An 18,916-nucleotide genomic window follows, 5' to 3' on the forward strand; every position below is an offset into this window, starting at 1 on the left:
ATTATCTTAATTAATTATTTGATCTGCCATCTTTAAGTCATTGCTTGATATTATAGATAATCTAATTTTCCTCACAAAGCTATCCAAAGTTTGTTCTTTCTTAGATATTCATATGTAACTGGAGGCATTTAAGAACATTACATTAAACATTGATATTTTTTCCTTGCCAACTGTTTAAATTCCTTTCTTAAAGTTTAGTAATGAATGAGAGCAGATAGAGTGAAACTTAAGCTCTTATTCATGAAAATTTATGAATTACCAAAGTCTGGAGAAGAAATCTGTAAGTTATTTATTTATTACATAAGTTTTGGGTGCATGCTGTAATCAGTGGAGGCTCTGAGGGTCTTAACTTGTCACTTTGAATTTTTCACTCTGCTATTTTCTTTTTTATATCCTTGTGTGTACATGTGTGTACATACATGTGCATATTTATGTGGGAGGGTATTGTGTGTCTGTGTGTTGTGTGTGTGTAGCTCATACTCAATTGTTTTTATTTTTGTCATTAATGTTAAGCATTTTTTACAATTTGTTATGTATTGTATTTTATATAAAATAGTATTTAGAGAATAGCTTCAAAAATGTTAAGCACTCTTTTATATCATAGCCCCTTTCTAGTTTCATAGTGTGTGTGCACACACACACATTCACACACATTCATACACTCACACATACACGCTCACACACACATATACACTCACACACGCACAAATCTAGTTTTTTCATAGAGAGAAAACATGCATCATTTGTTTTTCTAATCATTTATTTTGTATCAGTTGAATATAAAATTTTAAGGAAATTGTGTCTAATAATTTTAGGCTTAAACTATTAGAATTTTTAATTATTAATAATTTTAATTTTATGAATCTAGGGAAAGCTTCCTCATCAGAGGCAAGCACTGGACTAAGAAAAAATGAGAAGACCCCCACTCTGCAGCCTCGTTGCACTCACATACTAAGTAGAGCACCTGCTAAGAGATCCTAGAGCCTGTACCACTGAGTTATTTGGGAGACAGTTTTGCTGGAGAGTTATTATAGGACACTTAGGAAACCCAGAGTAAGCAAATCTGGACTAGGAATGAGCTTTGGCATGGGCATGGCCTTGTTGAGGACTCCCAACCCTTGGAACAACTGGCAGTGTCATTACCCATATTGCCCCTGCTCAAGAGAAATGGCAAAGGTTTTCTTGGAAGTCTGAGTATGAGTTTGCACAACTGATCAGTGTGTACAAAGACTAGTAACTCCAGCTTCCTCTGTATGTTTCTGACCTGAGACTGCCCTTCCACAGAGTCGCCATCTGAGAGTAGCTCTGTGCTGTATGTAATAAAGAGCTTGAAGGTCCAGGTTGGTGTGGTGCTGCTTAGAGAACCCTACCTGATCCCGTCTTCACTGAGCAAGTAATCTAGCCTTTCCTCATTTCTTTACTACTTTTAGTCTGGGTTCCAGGACCCAATCCACATGGGACATGGGACACTACACATTTTCTTTACCCACAGTGATATAATATATATTGATGTATACATGTATTCATGTATATATATTATATACTATTATATAAACTATTATATAATGCATTAATATTACATTATATATTTTAATAATTTTATACTAATCATATGTGATATATTATTAACATTATAATATTCATACTACACTATATTATATATAATTGTGCACATAGATGGGTGTTGTTACCTAGTAAATTTTCAGTTTGGCTCAACAGCTTTCCCTGTCACCATTGTCGTAGCCATGCAGTAATTAATAATATGAATAATCCATATTCTTCTTTACCGTACTCACGAACTTCTGGCAGGTCTACTGTCTTCAAGTGCTAATGCCTGCTCTGGATTTATCATCTGCTAGGTTGACAATATGCACGTTATCACATCTCACTGATGAAGAGACATGACTAACTTTTTAAGTAACAACTTGTTTACCAAATATAGTTATGCATGGAACACAGTACACACATTTTTCTATGGAAGTTCTAGTTTCCTGTGTTTGAACTCTTACTCAGTTTGTTCTTTAAGGAAACTGTAGCTGCCATTTGTTTGTTTTCTTTACCTTGTTTGTATCCGGTTGACTTAAGGGCAGTCATTCCATTCTTTTCTCCTGCCTGACTTTACTGCTGTCTTCTCTGCCTCTGTGGAATAATTCAGTTCTCTCTCTTCACCTGAGACTAGATGCTCCCTGCTTTAGTCATACAGCTGCATACTACCTGCTGACTTGCCTGCAAGGGAAAATGAGAGTTGTTTGGCAGATTCTAGAAGCCTTGTGCAGGGCTTGCTCCGTTTTGGCGTCTCTTCCCACCCCCAATGTGCTTCTGATATTTCCTTTTTGTTTTACTTGTTTTCTGTATTGGTGTTTTCTGCTACTGCATTTTTTTGTAAATAGGGAACTAGAGCATAAATAATTTCAATTTGTAAAGTAATACAAGAGGGGTTTTTGTATAATTTAAAAATCTAGGAATAGCTCCAGTTATATAATTAACTAGTAACTACTCTTAGGTTTTGTTTTGTTTTGTTTTTTGTTCTTTTCCTCAAGAAACAGTGGAAATGGTAAGGGAAGCCTGGCCCCTCTCTTTGTTTGCCTGTGGTCATTACACTGAACATTGGGTCTTCTCACAGTGCCCTCTACCTCCAGCGTGTTCTGACTCCGTGAGTACACATAAGATCTGTGAAGCAGGCAGTTCAAGTCAGAGTGTGTAGGAACAGAGGAGCAGTGACATTCAGAGCAGCTCAGCAATGTTCAAGTTTCATTAAATTTAAACTGTATGTTTCCTACCCCAAACTTAACTATTTTGAAAAATTATCTTAACCCTATAGCTTTCAGTGACTGAGAACAAGGTAGTCTTTCCCTGTACACTGACTGTCCTCCCGTTAAATGTCTGGCTGTCCCAGATAATCTTTGATCTAATGAAGTCTCAGGATGAATAATGAGTCTTTTGGCCAATTATTACCCTTTTACTTGGCTTTTGTTAGGCTGAGCAATAGTGCTCTGGCAAATACTTGACAGCTAGAGCTTTATAGAAAAAGGATCTGACTTGTAAGGTATGAGGATTTCCATGGTATTAACGTTGCATAACTGATTTTAAGCTATTAATATGACATCACTAACCTATGAGTTGAAAGTAGATACTCATGAGGGACTCTTGATTCCAGGAATCCTTGGATAAAAAGAGATAAATGCTACGCTAGTCACTGTGATTCATCTAAGCTCACTCCAGCTTTGGTTTATTTTCTTTAGACAACCTGAATGTGCCTTCTTTTTCTGCCACATCTCGCCCAGGCTATTCACTTGTCTTCCACAGAAGGATCACTTGTGCGATACCGGCGCTAGATGCCCGACTTCCTTCTTTGTCCTCAGTCCTGCACCCAGCTTATGGAATGTAGCCCACATAATAACATTCGTGTGAAAGAAAATCTCCTGAGGAATCTGGGTATATAGCTGATATCATTATTTCTGATGTCCATATTATCAAGTAATGTATCAGAACTTCGTACCTCTATCTAATTATAACATATTGATCAACCTTTTCCTTTTCCCTCAGCCTCTGCAGCCACCATTATAGTATCAGTTTTTGATGTGAACTTAAAAAATTCCATCTTGTAGTACTCTGCCTTTGTAATGTTATCTTCTTACTCATTAATTTCTCTTCCAGTCTGAAGACTTCCCTCCAGCATATTGTATGTCTGGTAGAAATATATTCACTCAGCTTTTTTTGACAGGTAGTGTGAGAATGCTTGTTGTGTTTTTTAGTGTATGTTTGGTGCCGATAGTATTTTTTTCTTGCTGTCAGTTTTCCCATCTAGGGATATGAAACCTTTATGACTGGTCTATAGGATTTGTACAGAATGTTTTTGCGAGGTGAGTTGTATACCACAGGATTTTGGTTTTGTCTTTTTCCCTTGCTGTCTTCAGCATTTTATTTTATCCTTTGTCATCAAGGGCATAATTATTGTATTGGATTATACTCATTTGACCCACTAGTGACTTTTGACCTTTTGTCCATGGGTGTTTTTATTCTTTTCTAGGTTTAGGGATCATTTTAGTATTTTCTTCTAAAATAAACTTCCTATTGTTTTGATACTCCAAGTTTTCCTTGGAACACTGCAAACCATATATCTGCTCTTTTAATGATGTTAAAAATCGCTATAAGCCTTCTTCATTCTTCGCCCTCCCCTTCTGACTTTGTATTTTCAAATAGACTGTCTCCGAGCACACAAAGTCTTTCTTCTGTTTGACCTATTCTTATCAGGCTTTAAGTTTTACTTAGTTTGCTTTTTAGCGTGAGGATTTCTGGTTGACTTAAAAATTATTGCTTATTTAACTTCCCCTTTTAGAGTATTGATTTTTTTTTTCTGTGTTTACTTGGAGTGTGTTGAGTGTCCTTAAAATAGTTTAAAATCTTCATACAGAGCTTGTCCTACTGGTTACTCTATGGATGGTTTCTGGCATATAGATTTATTTTTTATTGCTAAGTTACTTAAGTTATCTTTTTAAAAGTTTTGGGCACTGATGGATTAAAATTATAAAGACAGGTGTTTGTAATTTGTATTGGTTTATTGTGCCTATTAGTTCTAAGCAACCTTCTTGTTTTTATGGAGTTGTACTAATTACAACTTCCTCTTTAGCACTAGCAACATGCTTTATGTTTGATTGTGAGAGCTGTGTTGTCTCTGTTTTAACATGAGAGGGCCACACAAGCCAAACTTTGTCCTGAACTCAAAGTCTCTGTGTTGTTTATTTTGAAATGGAAGAGTACTTAAAATGGATAGCATAACCCCGAGGCTTCTCCATATGTCTACAGTGGGCTCAGGTGCCTCATGTATAGGGCCTAGCTTGTCAGGTGTATGGGCTTCAGCCAGTCTCCAGATAGAACTCAAACACAGGAGCCACACTCATGGCTACAATGTTGTCATACTGTGTCATCTGTGGCTCTTTTACCAAGACCAGCTCAGCAGTGAGGTAGATCTGTGGGCAATAGAAATAGAGGTTACCTATTGTTAAGGAGAACCCATGGTCCTCAAATCCTGCCACCGGCCATAGATGAGGCTGCCTAGAGTGGATGGCCAACAGACTTGAGCCATGTACTGCTACTTGATATCAGGGCTGTAAGCACATGCTCGTGGGGCAAGAACTGTTAGGATCTGCTCAGTATTAGGTTTTACCAGTCTATGCTGAGTTCTAGGGCAAAGTTCTGTGATTACTATCCTTTGATACCTCTAGTGGATAGAGACTTGAGCTGTACTATGATGCCCTGTGTTGGAATATTGTTGGAGTAGTCAGTCCCATGGCCACCAAGAATTATGCTAAATTGGATTGAACCTAATTTATAGTTTCTAGTACTTGAATATTTTCTGGGTTGCACTCTGGTCTATAGTATAGCTGGTTGAAATACAAGCAGATATTTGAGATGGCTTGGTACTGGGTATTACCATGGCAGGTGTCCTTTGTAGTAATAACTGTATTGCCTGAGTTTTGGGGATTTGTGGTAGAGACAGTGCTTTAGCTATCAAAACTGTTGCCTTTATATCAGGTGTCCTTTATAGTAATAACTGTGTTGCCTGAGTTTCGGGGATTTGTGGTAGAGACAGTGCTTTAGCTATCAAAGTTGTTGCATTTAGGTCCTGTCTGAGTGTTCTGGCTGTAGGAACCTCCAGAGTCATACAAGTGGGTTTCCAAAGTTCACTGCGGGTGGCAGTCTTGTGTGTATCACTGGTTTACATGCCTCTGTCTGAATTGATGTAGAGGCTGCATTTGAAAACTGTAGCCTTGATATTGGAACATTTCTTTGTTCCTAGTGTTTTGTCTTACTTCTTTAGACTCAACAATAGCCTCTAAGACAAAGTCAACTGTTACCTTTAATGTCTTCCTTGGTGCTTGCAGATTCTTGTTTCCTTATTTGAATTTGAGTATACTGATGGATGCAGCTGCTGGACTGCCTCGCTATCACAGTGCTGCAGGATTAGCCTGTGGGTGTCAGCCTAGGGGGTCCTTGGTTCTGCCATGCCATCCATGGTAGTATTAAGTCTAAGACTTGTATCTAATTCCTTCTTTCCTCCCTAAGCAGGAGGGTTCTCTCTGCAAGTTGGACTGTGTTGCTTCAAGTTGAAAGAGGGTTGATTTGTGCAGGTCTGGACTTCCTGATACTTATTATTTATTTCCTTATAATACCTTATTTTACATTCACTAATGTTTTGCCTGCATGTATATCTGAAGATGACAGAGCCTTGGAACTGGAGTTAAAGACAGTTGTGATATGTTAAAGACAGTTGTGATATGTTAAAGACAGTTGTGATATGTTAAAGACAGTTGTGATATGTTAAAGACATGTGGCTACTGTAAATTAAGCCCAGTCCTCTGGAAGAGCAGCTGGTCCTCTTGACCATTGAGCCATCTTTCTAGCCTCCAAATTCCTGCCTTTTCAAGTGTTCTTTACTTGATGCTCCAGGCCTTCAGCTGGTAGGGAGTCCACTTCTATACTTGTGCACTTTTGCAGGATAAAAGTTATATCACTAAAGAATGTCCCTGGCCTGTTCCAGTCCATGCCTACCCTGCCTTTGGGGGTGAAAAAGTGGGCATACGTGGTGATTTCTTTTACTCATTATTCCTACTGGTAAGACAGCACGGTCTTTCCTGGTTTAGTAGAGGTAAGTAGGAGTCCAAGGCAAAAATCAATCATTTCAGACCAATGTCCACATGGATCAATGTGCATATATTGTCAGGAAACACACTTTTTATAGTTACAAATCATTTAAAATTTCAGTTTATTTTCATGATAGAGATAATATTCAATATCACTTTTATTTCTGTATTAACTTAGAATTTTGTTGTTATTGACTAATGTGAACATTTAACAAATTATTGCTGCTAGAGACACTTTGATTGCCATTTGTTTTACTTTTTCCTATCCTTAACTAGTATAAGATTGATGTCATCACCATGAACCATGTGATTTTGTGATTTTTTTTTTAATCTTAGAAAATATTTCAGTGATTACAAATGACCTATACTGTAAAACTATTTAAGAGAAACTGGTTATAACATGTATTAGAATTGTCAAATGCTTATGTTTCACAAAGGAAAACAATTTCCATAGAAACTGAGTTAATTTCAAGATAGCCAGCAAGATAGTAATATGTAGGGTTAAAGGCTTCTATCAGACTTTCAGTGTTACTCAAGATTTAATTACAAATACTAGAAAACATAGTTGGGAACAGCTTTAAAAAGAAAGAATTTGTTTATTTACCTCTAAATTCTAGAGGTGCATTCAGATTTAAGAGAATCCTGAATCTTAAATACTGGGACTCAAGATCCAATTCTTTTTTCTGTCTTAAATTTTCCTTCTAGATGTTGAGTATTCTTAGGGAAGGCTCTTCCAAAACTCGTGCTCCTATATTTGGCTTCCATTATCTCTGAGAGGCACATAAACCCTTAATTATGAAGCAGTGATAATGTGTCTCAAAACTATCCAACGAATGTCGGAAAAGTCAGTGTGACCATTGTGGTGTTCATTGTAAAAGTGGAACGGGCATGGAAGTAGGCACTGCTGACTGTGCCTCAACCCTAGAACAAGGAAACCCAAGCCACAGGCCTGGGAGTAGACCTCCTTCTTCCCAGAAGGAAGAGAAATAACTGACAGCCAAAACCACATACTTATTGTTGCATTCAGAACACAGTTTCTGTTTGTTTTTTCACTCAAGATTAAGTAACCCAAAATTTAGCCTAATAATTAGTTCTTACCTAACCTTTTTAGAGAACAGACATAAATTAAAGGTGAAGCAAGTGATTGATTTCCATCAGTTACTTTAAACTTGCTAAAGAAATGTTGCCTTAAAGTAATAAAACCATATAATTTGCTTTGATGACTTATGTTAAAAATCATGTCCACCTTCAAAAGACCATCCTGACCCCACTCTTTGACTTGGCTACTTATGCTCATGGTCTCAGACATGCTGTTTGGTTGATACTCTCTTTCGTTGGAGTGCTTAGTAAAAGAACAGTGTATTTTAAATATTATCAGGACATGCAAAAATAGTTGTTGAAATTAACAGTCTTCTTTTACAAGATTCAAGAACTTCCAGTATCTTTGATCTTTTCTGGGTCATAATTTTATTTTGGTCTAGCACTAACAAATAGCAGGCTCTATGTCTTTCTTACTTTGGCTTTAATATGTTTTTGGCAGAAGGCATTAGTAGAAAAATGTAGGACAATAACTGGCAAGAATTAAGAATTTTTTTATTTATAGAAGAAAATTTTACTTCTTTCTTTCTTCTTACTTTCTTTGTTTATTTTTAAAGCAAAATTGTTAAAAAGAGTTATTTATGGAAGTTTGTCTCTTCCTATTTTTAGAAATGTCTCTGTAAATTTCCATCTTTAATCTAATGTTTTTGTAATGTAAATATGTAGATATTGTGCTATCTTTTTGAGAATGGTGCTGGAGAGAAAATGATTGTATCACAAGATATAGATAACTTTTATACAAGTTTGAAGACAATCTGCAGGAGTCCAATTTGTACTGTATTCCTCATCATAAGGGGTTAAGGAAAAAACATACCGGTCTTCGAAAGAATACTTTGTATAGGTAAATGATTGAGCTGACTGATCGTAATCTTAAGCAGTGTAATTGATGGAGACAGCTAGGGAACAGGGCACACAGCCTCCTGATGAGCAGATGTTAGGTGCTATTTTATGTGAGGAATGAATGTTCTGTTACCTGAAAGATAAAGCTTTTAAAGGTGTCTTCATGGATTAAGACCAGAATATGCATAATGCAGAAATAATTGGCGTCAGTTTTCAGCTTTGTGTATAGATATATGTGTCAGTGTTTTGTGCATATCTCTGTTGGAAAGTAAATATTCAGATATTATGTAAGTAGTATTCTTTACCCCAATTACTGGTATACCAATGGTTCCTAAATTAATTTTTGTAATTATTTAATTTTATGAACTTGTTCCCTTCCTGTTTCACTTTTTTAGGTGCTGGGATTTCAGGTGTGGCCCACTGCTCTCAGCTCTCCACATTTAAATAAAATATACTTCATTTATTTCTGTTGAGCTGGTACTGTTCCCAGTAATTTTCTATGGTTTACAATGAATTCTTTTAAGAAAGGTCCTCTAGCAAAGGTTTTGTCTGTACTGCTACTCTTCTGAGCTTTAGGGCAGGTGGTCTAGTGTTTGGAAATACTTATGCTCTCTTCTCAAGAAACAGCTTGGCTTTGATGTATCCTCTTCATCTCCAGCATTAGTCTCCTCCACATACCTAGAAGAGTTAAATCCTAAAATTACCCTTAAAAAGCAATTATTTAGTATAAAATGTTTTCCTAGTTGGTAGACTTACAGGATCGGTGTAATTGAGACCTCCTCATCAAAGGAACACTCCTGATATCTTGCTACTTCAGAAGAGTAGTTTAGAAAATTATGAATGGTCAGGAACTCCGCCAGACCAATGGCACGGGTTTCTTCCAATCTGTCTGGGCTGGGGCCCTGAGCAGACCTTGGGCGCAAATGCTGTAGCCAGTCCTACAACACCCAGAGGAAACTCTACTTCCAGTCACTTTTACATGCCCAGAATCACAGGATCACAGGAGTTTGGGCACACCAGGTTCTCAAGGTCCCAGAGGCAGCTTGACACCAAGAACTTGGACACACCCAGGATCTCAGGATCACATGATCCCAGAATCACAGGATCACAGAGACATCTTGACTCTGAGGAGTTCTGACACAAAAAGGATCACAGGAAGGACAGGCTCCAGTAAGGGCAGGTTGTACTAGAGAGAATTAGATTGCAGGAGGCAAGCATAGAACATAAGCAACAAACCAAGGTTACTTGGCATCATCAGAACCTAATTCTTCCACCATAGCAAGTCCTGGATACACCATTGCACTGGAAAAACAAGATTCAGATCTAAAATCATTTCTCATGATGATCATAGAGGACTTAAGAAGGATATAAATAATTCTCTAAAATAAATATAGAAGAACACAGGTAAACAGCTAGAAGTCCTTAAAAGGGAAACACAAAAATCCCTTAAAGAATTACAGGAAAGCTGGGTGGTGGTGGCACACGCCTTTAATCCCAGCATTTAGGAGGTAGAGGCAGGCGGATTTCTGAGTTCAAGGCTAGCCTGGTCTACAGAATGAGTTCCAGGACAGCTAAGCTACACAGAGAAATCCTGTCTTGAGAGAGAGAGAGAGAGAGAGAGGGAGAGAGAGAGAGAGGGAGAGAGAGAGAGAGAGAGAGAGAGAGAGAGAGAGAGAGAGAGAGAGAGAGAGAGAGAGAGAGTTACAGGAAAAGCAATCAAACGGGCAAAGAAAATGGACAAAACCATCCAGGATCTAAAAATGGAACTAGAAAGAATAAAGAAATAACAAAGTGAGACAACCCTGGAGCTAGAAAACCTAAGAAAGAGATCAGGAGTCATAGATGAAAGCATCAACAACAGAATACAAGAGATAGAAGAGAGAACTCTCTCAGGTACAGAAGAGAGCATAGAAAACGTTGACACAACAGTCAAAGAAAATCCAAAATGCAAACAGCTCCTAACCCAAAACATCCAGGAAATCCAGGACACAATGAGAAGTCCAAACCTAAGGATTATAGGTATAGAAGAAGGTATATAACCCTGACTGTTTAGTGACTCAGTGTTTGAGAGATCTCAGGGTACAGGTCAGTTGAGACTGCTGTTCTTCCCAGGAGACTGCCCTCCTCAGCTTCTCCAGATCTGCCACTCCCTGCCCCCCCAACCCCCAATTCAATCACGGGAGTCCCTGGGCTTCTGTCCATTGTTTGGGTGCTAGTATCTGCATCTGACTCTTTCAACTGCTTGTTGGGCCTCTCATGCTAGGCTCCTGCCTGCAGGTACACCACAGCTTCAGTAACAGTGTCAGGACCCCAGACCTCCTCTTGAGCTGGATCTTAGTTTAGGCCTGTCACTGGACTTCCTTTCTCTCAGGCTCTTCTCCATTTTGTCCCTGCAGCTCCTTTAGGCAGGAATAATTCTGGGTCACAGCTTTTGATTGTAGGATGGCAACCCCATCCCTCACTTGATACCCTGTCTTTCTGCTGAAAGTGGGCTCTACAAGTTCCCCTCCCCACTGTAGAGCACTTCATGCAAGGTCCCTCCCTTTGAGTCCTAAGAGTTTCTCACCTCCCAGGTCTCTGGTACATTGTAGAGGGTCCCCCTATTTCCTACCTCCCTAGGTTGCCTGTTTCCATTCTTTCTATTGGCCCTCAGGGCTTCAGTCCTGTTTTCCCCAATACCTGATCATGTTACCCCCATTTTCCTCCCCTGTCCTATCTCCCACCTGGTGTCTCCCTCCCTCTACCCCCCATGATTGCTTTCTTCTCCCTCCTATTTAGGACTGAGGCATCCTCACTTGGGTCCCTCGGCTTGTTACCCTTCTTGAGTTCTGTGGATTGTATCCTAGGCATTCTGTACTTCTTTTCTTTTTTTTTTTCTTTTTCTTTTTTCTTTTTTGGCCGATATCCACTTATTAGTGAGCACATACCATGCATGTCCTTTTTGGGTCTGAATTATCTCATTCAGGATGACATTTTCTAGTTCCTTCCATTTGTCTGCAAAACTCATGATGTCCTTGTTCTTAATAGCTGAGTAGTATTCCATTGTGTAAATGAATCACAATTTCTGTATCCATTCTTCCATTGTTGCATATCTGGGTGGTTTCCACCTTCTGCATATCACAAGTAAGGCTGCTATGAACATAGTGGAACACATATCCCTGTGGCATGGTGGGGCATCTTTTGGGTATATTCCCAAGAGTGATATAGCTGGGTTTTCAGGTAGATTTATTTCTAATTTTCTGAGGAACCTCCAGATTGATTTTCTGTGTACTTGTACCAGTTCGCAATCCCACCAGCAATGGAAGAGTATTCCTCTTTCTCCACATCCTCGCTAACTTGTGCTATCATCACCTGAGTTTTTGATTTTAGCCATTCTGATTGGTGTGAGGTGGAAACTCAGGATCCTTTTGATTTGTATTTCCCTCATCACTAAGGACTTTGAATATTTCTTTAGGTGCTTCTCAGCCATTTGATATTCCATTCTTGTGAATGCTCTGATTAGTTCTATACCCATTTTTTGATTGTGTTGTTTGGATTTTTGGTGGTTAGCTTCTTGAGTTCTTCATATATTTTGGATATTAGCCCTCTATGAGATGTGGGTTTAGTGAAGACTGTTTCCCAGTCTGTAGGTTGCTGATTTGTCTTATTGACTATGTCCTTTGCCTTACAGAATCTTTCCAGTTTCATGAGGTCCCATTTATCAATTCTTGATCTTAGAGCATGAGCCGCTGGAGTTCTGTTTAGGAAACTTCCCCCTGTGCTAACGAGTTCAAGGCTCTTTCCCGCTTTCTCTTCTATTAGAATCCGTGTTGGTTTTATGTTGAGGTGCTTGGTCCACTTGGACTTGGGCTTTGTGCAAAGTGACAAATATGGATCTATTTTCATTTTTCTACATACAGACTGCCATTTAGACTAACATCATTTATTAAAGATGCTTTTTTTCCATTGTATATTTTTAGCTTCTTTGTCAAAGGTCAAGTGTCTCTAAGTATGTGGTTTTATTTCTGGATCTTCAATTCTATTTATCAACCTGTCTCTGTACTAATACTAAACCGTTTTTATCACTATTTCTCTGTAGTATAGGTTGAGGTCAGAGATGGTGATTACTCCAGATATTCTTTTATTGTTAAGAATTGTTTTCGCTATTCTGTGGTGTTTTTTCCAGATTACTTTGAGAATTGCTCTTTGCATGTCTTTGAAGAATTGTGTTGGGATTGTGTTGAATCTATAGATTGCTTTTGGTGGAATAGCCATTTTTGCTATGTTAATTCTACCAATCCATGAGAATGGGAGATCTCTCCATTTTCTGAGTTCTTCTTCACTTTCTTGAGAGAATTGAGGTTCTTACCATACAAATCTTTCACTTGTTTGGTGAGAATTATCCCAAGATATTTTATATTGTTTGTGACTATTATAAAGGGTGTTGTTTCTCTATTTTCTCTTAGCCCATTTATCATTTGTATAAAAGAAGGGTACTGATTCATTTGAGTTAATTTTATAACCAGGTACTTTGCTGAAGTTGTTTATCAGCTATAGAAATTCTCTGGTATAATTTCAGAATTTAAGAGTTACTCATGTATACTATCTGCAAATACTGATACCTTGATGTTTTCTTTGCCAATTTGTATCCCCATGGTTTCCTTTTGTTGTCCTACTGCTGTAGCTAGAACTTTGAGTACTATATTGAATAGATATGGGGAGAGTGGGCATCCTTGTCTTATCCTAGATTTTAGTGGGATTGCTTCAAATATCTCTCCCTTTAATTTGATACTGGTTGTGAGTTCGCTGTATATTTATTTTATTATGTTTATGTATGGGCCTTGAATTCCTGATCTCTCCAATACTTTTAACATGAAGGGGTATAGTATTTTGTCAAATGCTTTTTCTGCATCTAATAAAATGATAATATTTTCCCTTTGAGTTTGTTTATATAATGGATTATGTTAATGGATTTTCATATATTGAACCAACTTTGCATCCCGGGGATGACGCCCACTTGATCATGGTGAATGATGGTTTTGATGTGTTCTTGAATTCAGTTTTTAAGAGTTTTATTGAGTATGTTTGCATCAATATTCATAAGGGAAATTGGTCTTTTTTGGTTTGGTCATTCTGTGGTTTAGGTATCATCGTAATTGTGGCTTTATAGAGTGAATTAGGTAGTGTTGCTTCTGTTTCTATTTTGTGAAATAGTTTGAGGAATATCGGTATTAGTTCCTCTTTGGAAGTCTGGTAGAACTCTGCACTAAAGCCATCTGACCCTAGGTTGGGAGTTTTTTTAAATGACTTCTGTTTCCTTAGGGGACATGGGCCCGTTTAGTACCTGTTTAGTACTTTGGTACATGGTATCTGTCTAGAAAATCATTCATTTAATCTAGATTTTCTAGTTTTGTTGAGTATAGGCTTTTGTCTTAGGATATGATGATGTTTTGAATGTCCTCCATTTCTCACGTTTCATTCCTGATTTTGTTTATTTGGATACTGCCTCTGGGCCCTGTAGTTAGTTTGGCTATGGGTTTATGAATCTTGTTGATTTTCACAAACAAGCAAACAAAAAACAAGACCAAAAACCAGCTTTTGGTTTTGTTGATTCTATGTATCTGTTTTTGTTGATTCTTTGTTTTGATTTGTTTGATTTTGGCCCTGAGTTTGATTATTTCTTGCCATCTACTCCTTTTGGGTGTGGTTGCCTTCTGTTTTAGAATTTTGGGGTGGGCTATTAAGTTTCTAGTGTAAGATCTCTCCAATTTGTTAGTTAGTGCTATGAACTAACTCTTAGGCCTGCTTTCATTATGTCCCAAACGTTTGAGTGTGATGTGTCAGTATTTTCACTGAATTCCAGGAAAACTTTAATTTCCTTCTTTATTTTTTCCCTAAGTTATCATTGAGTAGAGACTTGTTCAGCCGTGGGTATGAGGGTTTTCTGTTGTTTTGTTATTTTTAATGACCAGCTTTAGTCTGTGATGATCTAATAGGTGCATGGGATCATTTCAATCTTCTTGTATCAGTTGAGGCTTGTTTTGTACCAATTATATGGTCAATTTTGGAGAAGGTACCATGAGGTCCTGAAAAGAAGGTGTATTCTTTTGTTTTTGGGTGAAATGTTATATAGATATCTGTAAAATCCATTTGGTTCATAACCTCTATTAGTTTCATTGTGTCTCTATTTAGTTTCTGTTTCAATGACCTGTTCATTAGTGAGAGTGGAGTGTTGAAGTCTCCCACTATTATTGTGTGGGGTTCAATGTGTCTTTTGAACTTTAGTAAAGGTTATTTTATGAATGTGGGTGCTCTTGCATTTGAGGCATAGGTGTTCAGAATTGAGACTTTCTTTTTTTTTTTTTTTTTTTTTTTTTTTTTTTGGTTTTTTCGAGACAGGGTTTCTCTGTGTAGCCCTGGCTGACCTGGAACTCACTCTGTAGACCAGGCTGGCCTTGAACTCAGAAATCCACCTGCCTCTGCTTCCCAAGTGCTGGGATTACAGGCGTGTGCCACCACGCCCGGCAAATTGAGACTTTCTTATGTTGGATTTTTTCCTTTGATGTATATGAAGTTGTCATCTTGCTACATAACTTTTGTTTGAAAGCATATTTTATTGCATATTAGGATGGTAACTCTTGCTTGTTTCTTGGAACCCTTTGCTTGCAAGAATTTTTTCCATCCTTTTATTCTGAAGTAGTGTCTGTCTTGGTTATTGAAGTGTGTTTCTTGTATGCAGCAATGTGCTGGATCCTGTTTGCAGATCCAGTCTGTTAGTTTACATCTCTTTATAGGGGAACTGTGTCTGTTGATATTGAGAGATACTAAAGACACATGATTGTTAGTTCCTCTCATGTTTGTTGTTGTAGGTGACATTATGTGCATGTGATTCTCTATTTTTGGCTTTGTTGTGAGATGTTTAATATCTTGTTTTTTTCTTTGGTGCAGGTACTATTGTTGTATGTATGATGGCAGATAATTACAAGCACTAGGGAGGGGGAGGTAAAGGCAGGTGGATATCTAGTAAAGGCAGGTGGATATCTGTTAGTTCCAATTTGGTCTACATAGTGAATTCTTAGAGATTTGGACATCCAGGCCTATGTAGAGAGAGCCTGCTCCCCCCAAAACAAAACAAAAGCAAAAACTAAAGGAGAGAGAGAGAGAGAGAGAGAGAGAGAGAGAGAGAGAGAGAGAGAGAGAGAGAGAGAGACTCTGTTGCTGCTACAATGCTTCTAAGATCTAACCAAATTGTTGAATAAAATTTTGTAGATCAGTAATGCACAATTGATTAAACTATACTACCACGGATTCTTAGACTCTTGTTTACATTTGATGACTTGAAGACTAAAAAAAAATTAGTATGATACTGCTTGCTGCCTCTTTGCAAATACCTCAAAAATTGCCATATATCTGTATCTATATCATCTATATCTATATCTATATCTGAACATATTATGAATATATATGATTATAGGAATACATATTCTTTTTATATAAGTTACTTGAAATGACTTAGATACAGGTTTTGAAAAAATAATGTTAACTTTTAGATAATTTGGATTTTTATTATAATTTGCTTTTGAAACTATAGTGTTTTTATTCTTTATTTTTTGGGGTGACAGATTTCAAGCAATGAGAAAAATTGGATTTATGCTCAGTATCTAACCAAGTTCTCAGTTCATGGAGCATATTTTTAAAAATTTCCACAAAACCTGTTTTCTTTTTGAACTTTGAGAGAAGCATTGTCCTTTTGGGTTAAAAAGTTTACTTAAATCCTAAGAAGTAGTTGCAGAATGGGACTGCTGTATGTTTTATGACAAGAGTTGAATAGCAGAATTACTAATCATTTATAATGATATTGAATAGTCATTTCTAAAAGTGTGATTTATATAGGGGAAAGTGTTTTATAAAGCTAGCACTCTTAACTATAGTGCCCAGAAATACTGTGGATCCAGATTGTGTTCGTTACAGTGTTGGGAGGCCCTAATCAGCTAAGTACCATAATCCTCCTTTGAGTACATTCTTACTTGACCTGGAACTATATACAGCCACACAGTAGCAACATTAAAAATAGCCATGCCATAAACAGGTCTGTCACTAAAATATTGTATGGTTCCTCCTTGAATGGATGCTTTGTTATGTGTAACTTTCAGTAGTTGAGTTCTGTAATAAAATGATTACCAGCAAAGAGCGTCTTTCAGATCATCTGATTACGGACGGCTCCTATGATTTTGCTAGGGTTAGAAGGATTAAGAGAAAGCACTGCCTGGCATAATGTTGATGGATTTTCATCCGTGTGATGCTTCATGCTCGACAGATGTGCATTGGTTGAACAAAGGTAAAAATAAAAATGCTGAATAGTAGTTGTTATGTGTAAAAATGTTTTCATGCTTTTTACAAATATAACTTGCTTTGCTAAGCTTTAAAAAAAGGAGCTATAGGCACGGTGTGTGTGTGTGTGTGTGTGTGTGTGTGTGTGTGTGTGGCATGTTCAACATGATCATATACATTGTTTACATTCTTGATGTGCTATAGTTTAGAAGCTTTGAATTTGTACTTTAAGAGTAAAATTATATCTAAACTGTATAGTTAGCATTAAAGAATTTAATCATGAAGTGTTCTTTTCATTCAGTTTTGCAGAGTCCATGTTTCACAAAGCATTTAAAAAGATGGATGTATTTTTTCAGATTTTTAAATCTTTGAATTTCACCTTAAAAATTTCACCTTTCAATTTCATTCTTAAAATGACAGCTACTAAATGCAAAAAGAACGTGGTTGCTTTTCTGATTTTTGATTTTTAAAGTGGTTCATTATATATTTATTTATAACATGGCTTTTTTAAAAAATGATCTTTACCATAAGAATTTTTACAGGAATAAATAGCTAGTGCTAAGTTTCAGTAATGCAAAATTAAAATGTTTAGAATGACTTTCGGTGTTATTGAGATTCCTAAAGTTTCATATATCATTAAGAGGTAAAAATATACAAATATTAAGGTTTGTCTATTCATTTGTTCCTTCATTGTCCTTATAAAAGTTTTCAAATATCTACTGCTGTATTTTCAAATGCTTAATTGTTAATTTGTAAATATGTTCAGTATTATATGTGGTATCATTAACATAAATCACTTAAGATAGCCTATGAGAATTATAATAATAGCAAGAAGAATTAATACTCAATATATTAACTAAAGTGATAATTGCATATTAGAACAGTAACATATTTGAAAACAGTTAATTTTTTGGCATTTTCTCATCAATCACTATGATTTTGCAGACATGAAATTTTAAATCGGTAGTTGATAGATTTTCTTACTCAAATTATTTTACATAGTCATATAAGCATTTATAATGAAACATTTGGTGCATTATACAAGGAGAATATTTAGAAATTGACAGGACAGTTATTTGACCTCATTAGAAATTCTAAGCAATGGCAGAAATGCTACTTGGTAAACAGGATATAGGAACTTTCAAACGTAATTTTTATTAATGGATTCCTGTTAAAATTACTTTAATATGGAAAACTAGAAAAGGAATTCTGACCTCTTTGGGTTAATAGTGAGAAGTGGGCGAGTAGATCTAACAGGAACATAAGTTTTTGTGAAACAATCCATGACGTACTTTGTAGCTGTTTTCTTGTCACAGCATGAATACGTTAGAGTAACTGACGGTGGGTTATTTATTTTCAAGAGTCCCACTGTAGGATGTGACCTGGCTTCTGGTAGTCTAAGCATACTGAAGTGTACTGTACGTCACATTTTATTTTAAGCAGCAGGGTCAATTTTCCTCCCAATTTAAGTTTTCATCCACCATCCCATTTTTACTTTGTCTGATAGAAATTAGCATGCATATCTGCTTCAGTGCTTCCGGCATATCACATAATCTTTACAACAAAGCAGTTGCTAGTTTGCTATTGAATTTAAGTTTCCTATAGAATGACTTAAAAAACACTTACAGTTTCTAGTTACGTATTGTATATTAATGATTTTTTCTATGGAACTTAATTCTATCATTGGAGGTAAATTTTTCTTATTTGTTGTTTGTAGTTTGAATCTTCTATGAAGAAGACTCACTATCTTTACACATATTTTCAGAACTTCCATGTTGTTTGTTCAAGATAGGAATAAAGCTGTCTTTTTTTAAGAGTTCTGTAATACTAAGCATGATTTTTAATATTCTACAGGAAACCCTTTTATTTAAGCAAATTAATTTGATGAAGCTTTGGTGTCAATATTATAAAATTGTAGTCCCTCAGTTCCTGAGAAAGTTGGAAGAAGATTTAGGGTCAGCTTCTTATCAGGGGCAATCTTTCATTCTTTAATGTTTCTCATCTACGATTCAGTGCACACCATT

General features: G+C 36.7%; 1 protein-coding gene across 29 annotated transcripts in view; it reads left to right on the forward strand.

Moving 5' to 3' along the window:
- Rims2 (regulating synaptic membrane exocytosis 2) overlaps positions 1-18,916 on the forward strand; it is a 540,571-nt gene that overhangs the window by 262,605 nt on the left and 259,050 nt on the right. The gene's annotated exons all lie outside the window — the stretch shown is intronic.

The sequence above is a fragment of the Apodemus sylvaticus genome, chromosome 17 (assembly GCF_947179515.1).
Source record: "Apodemus sylvaticus chromosome 17, mApoSyl1.1, whole genome shotgun sequence".
Lineage (NCBI taxonomy): Eukaryota > Metazoa > Chordata > Mammalia > Rodentia > Muridae > Apodemus > Apodemus sylvaticus.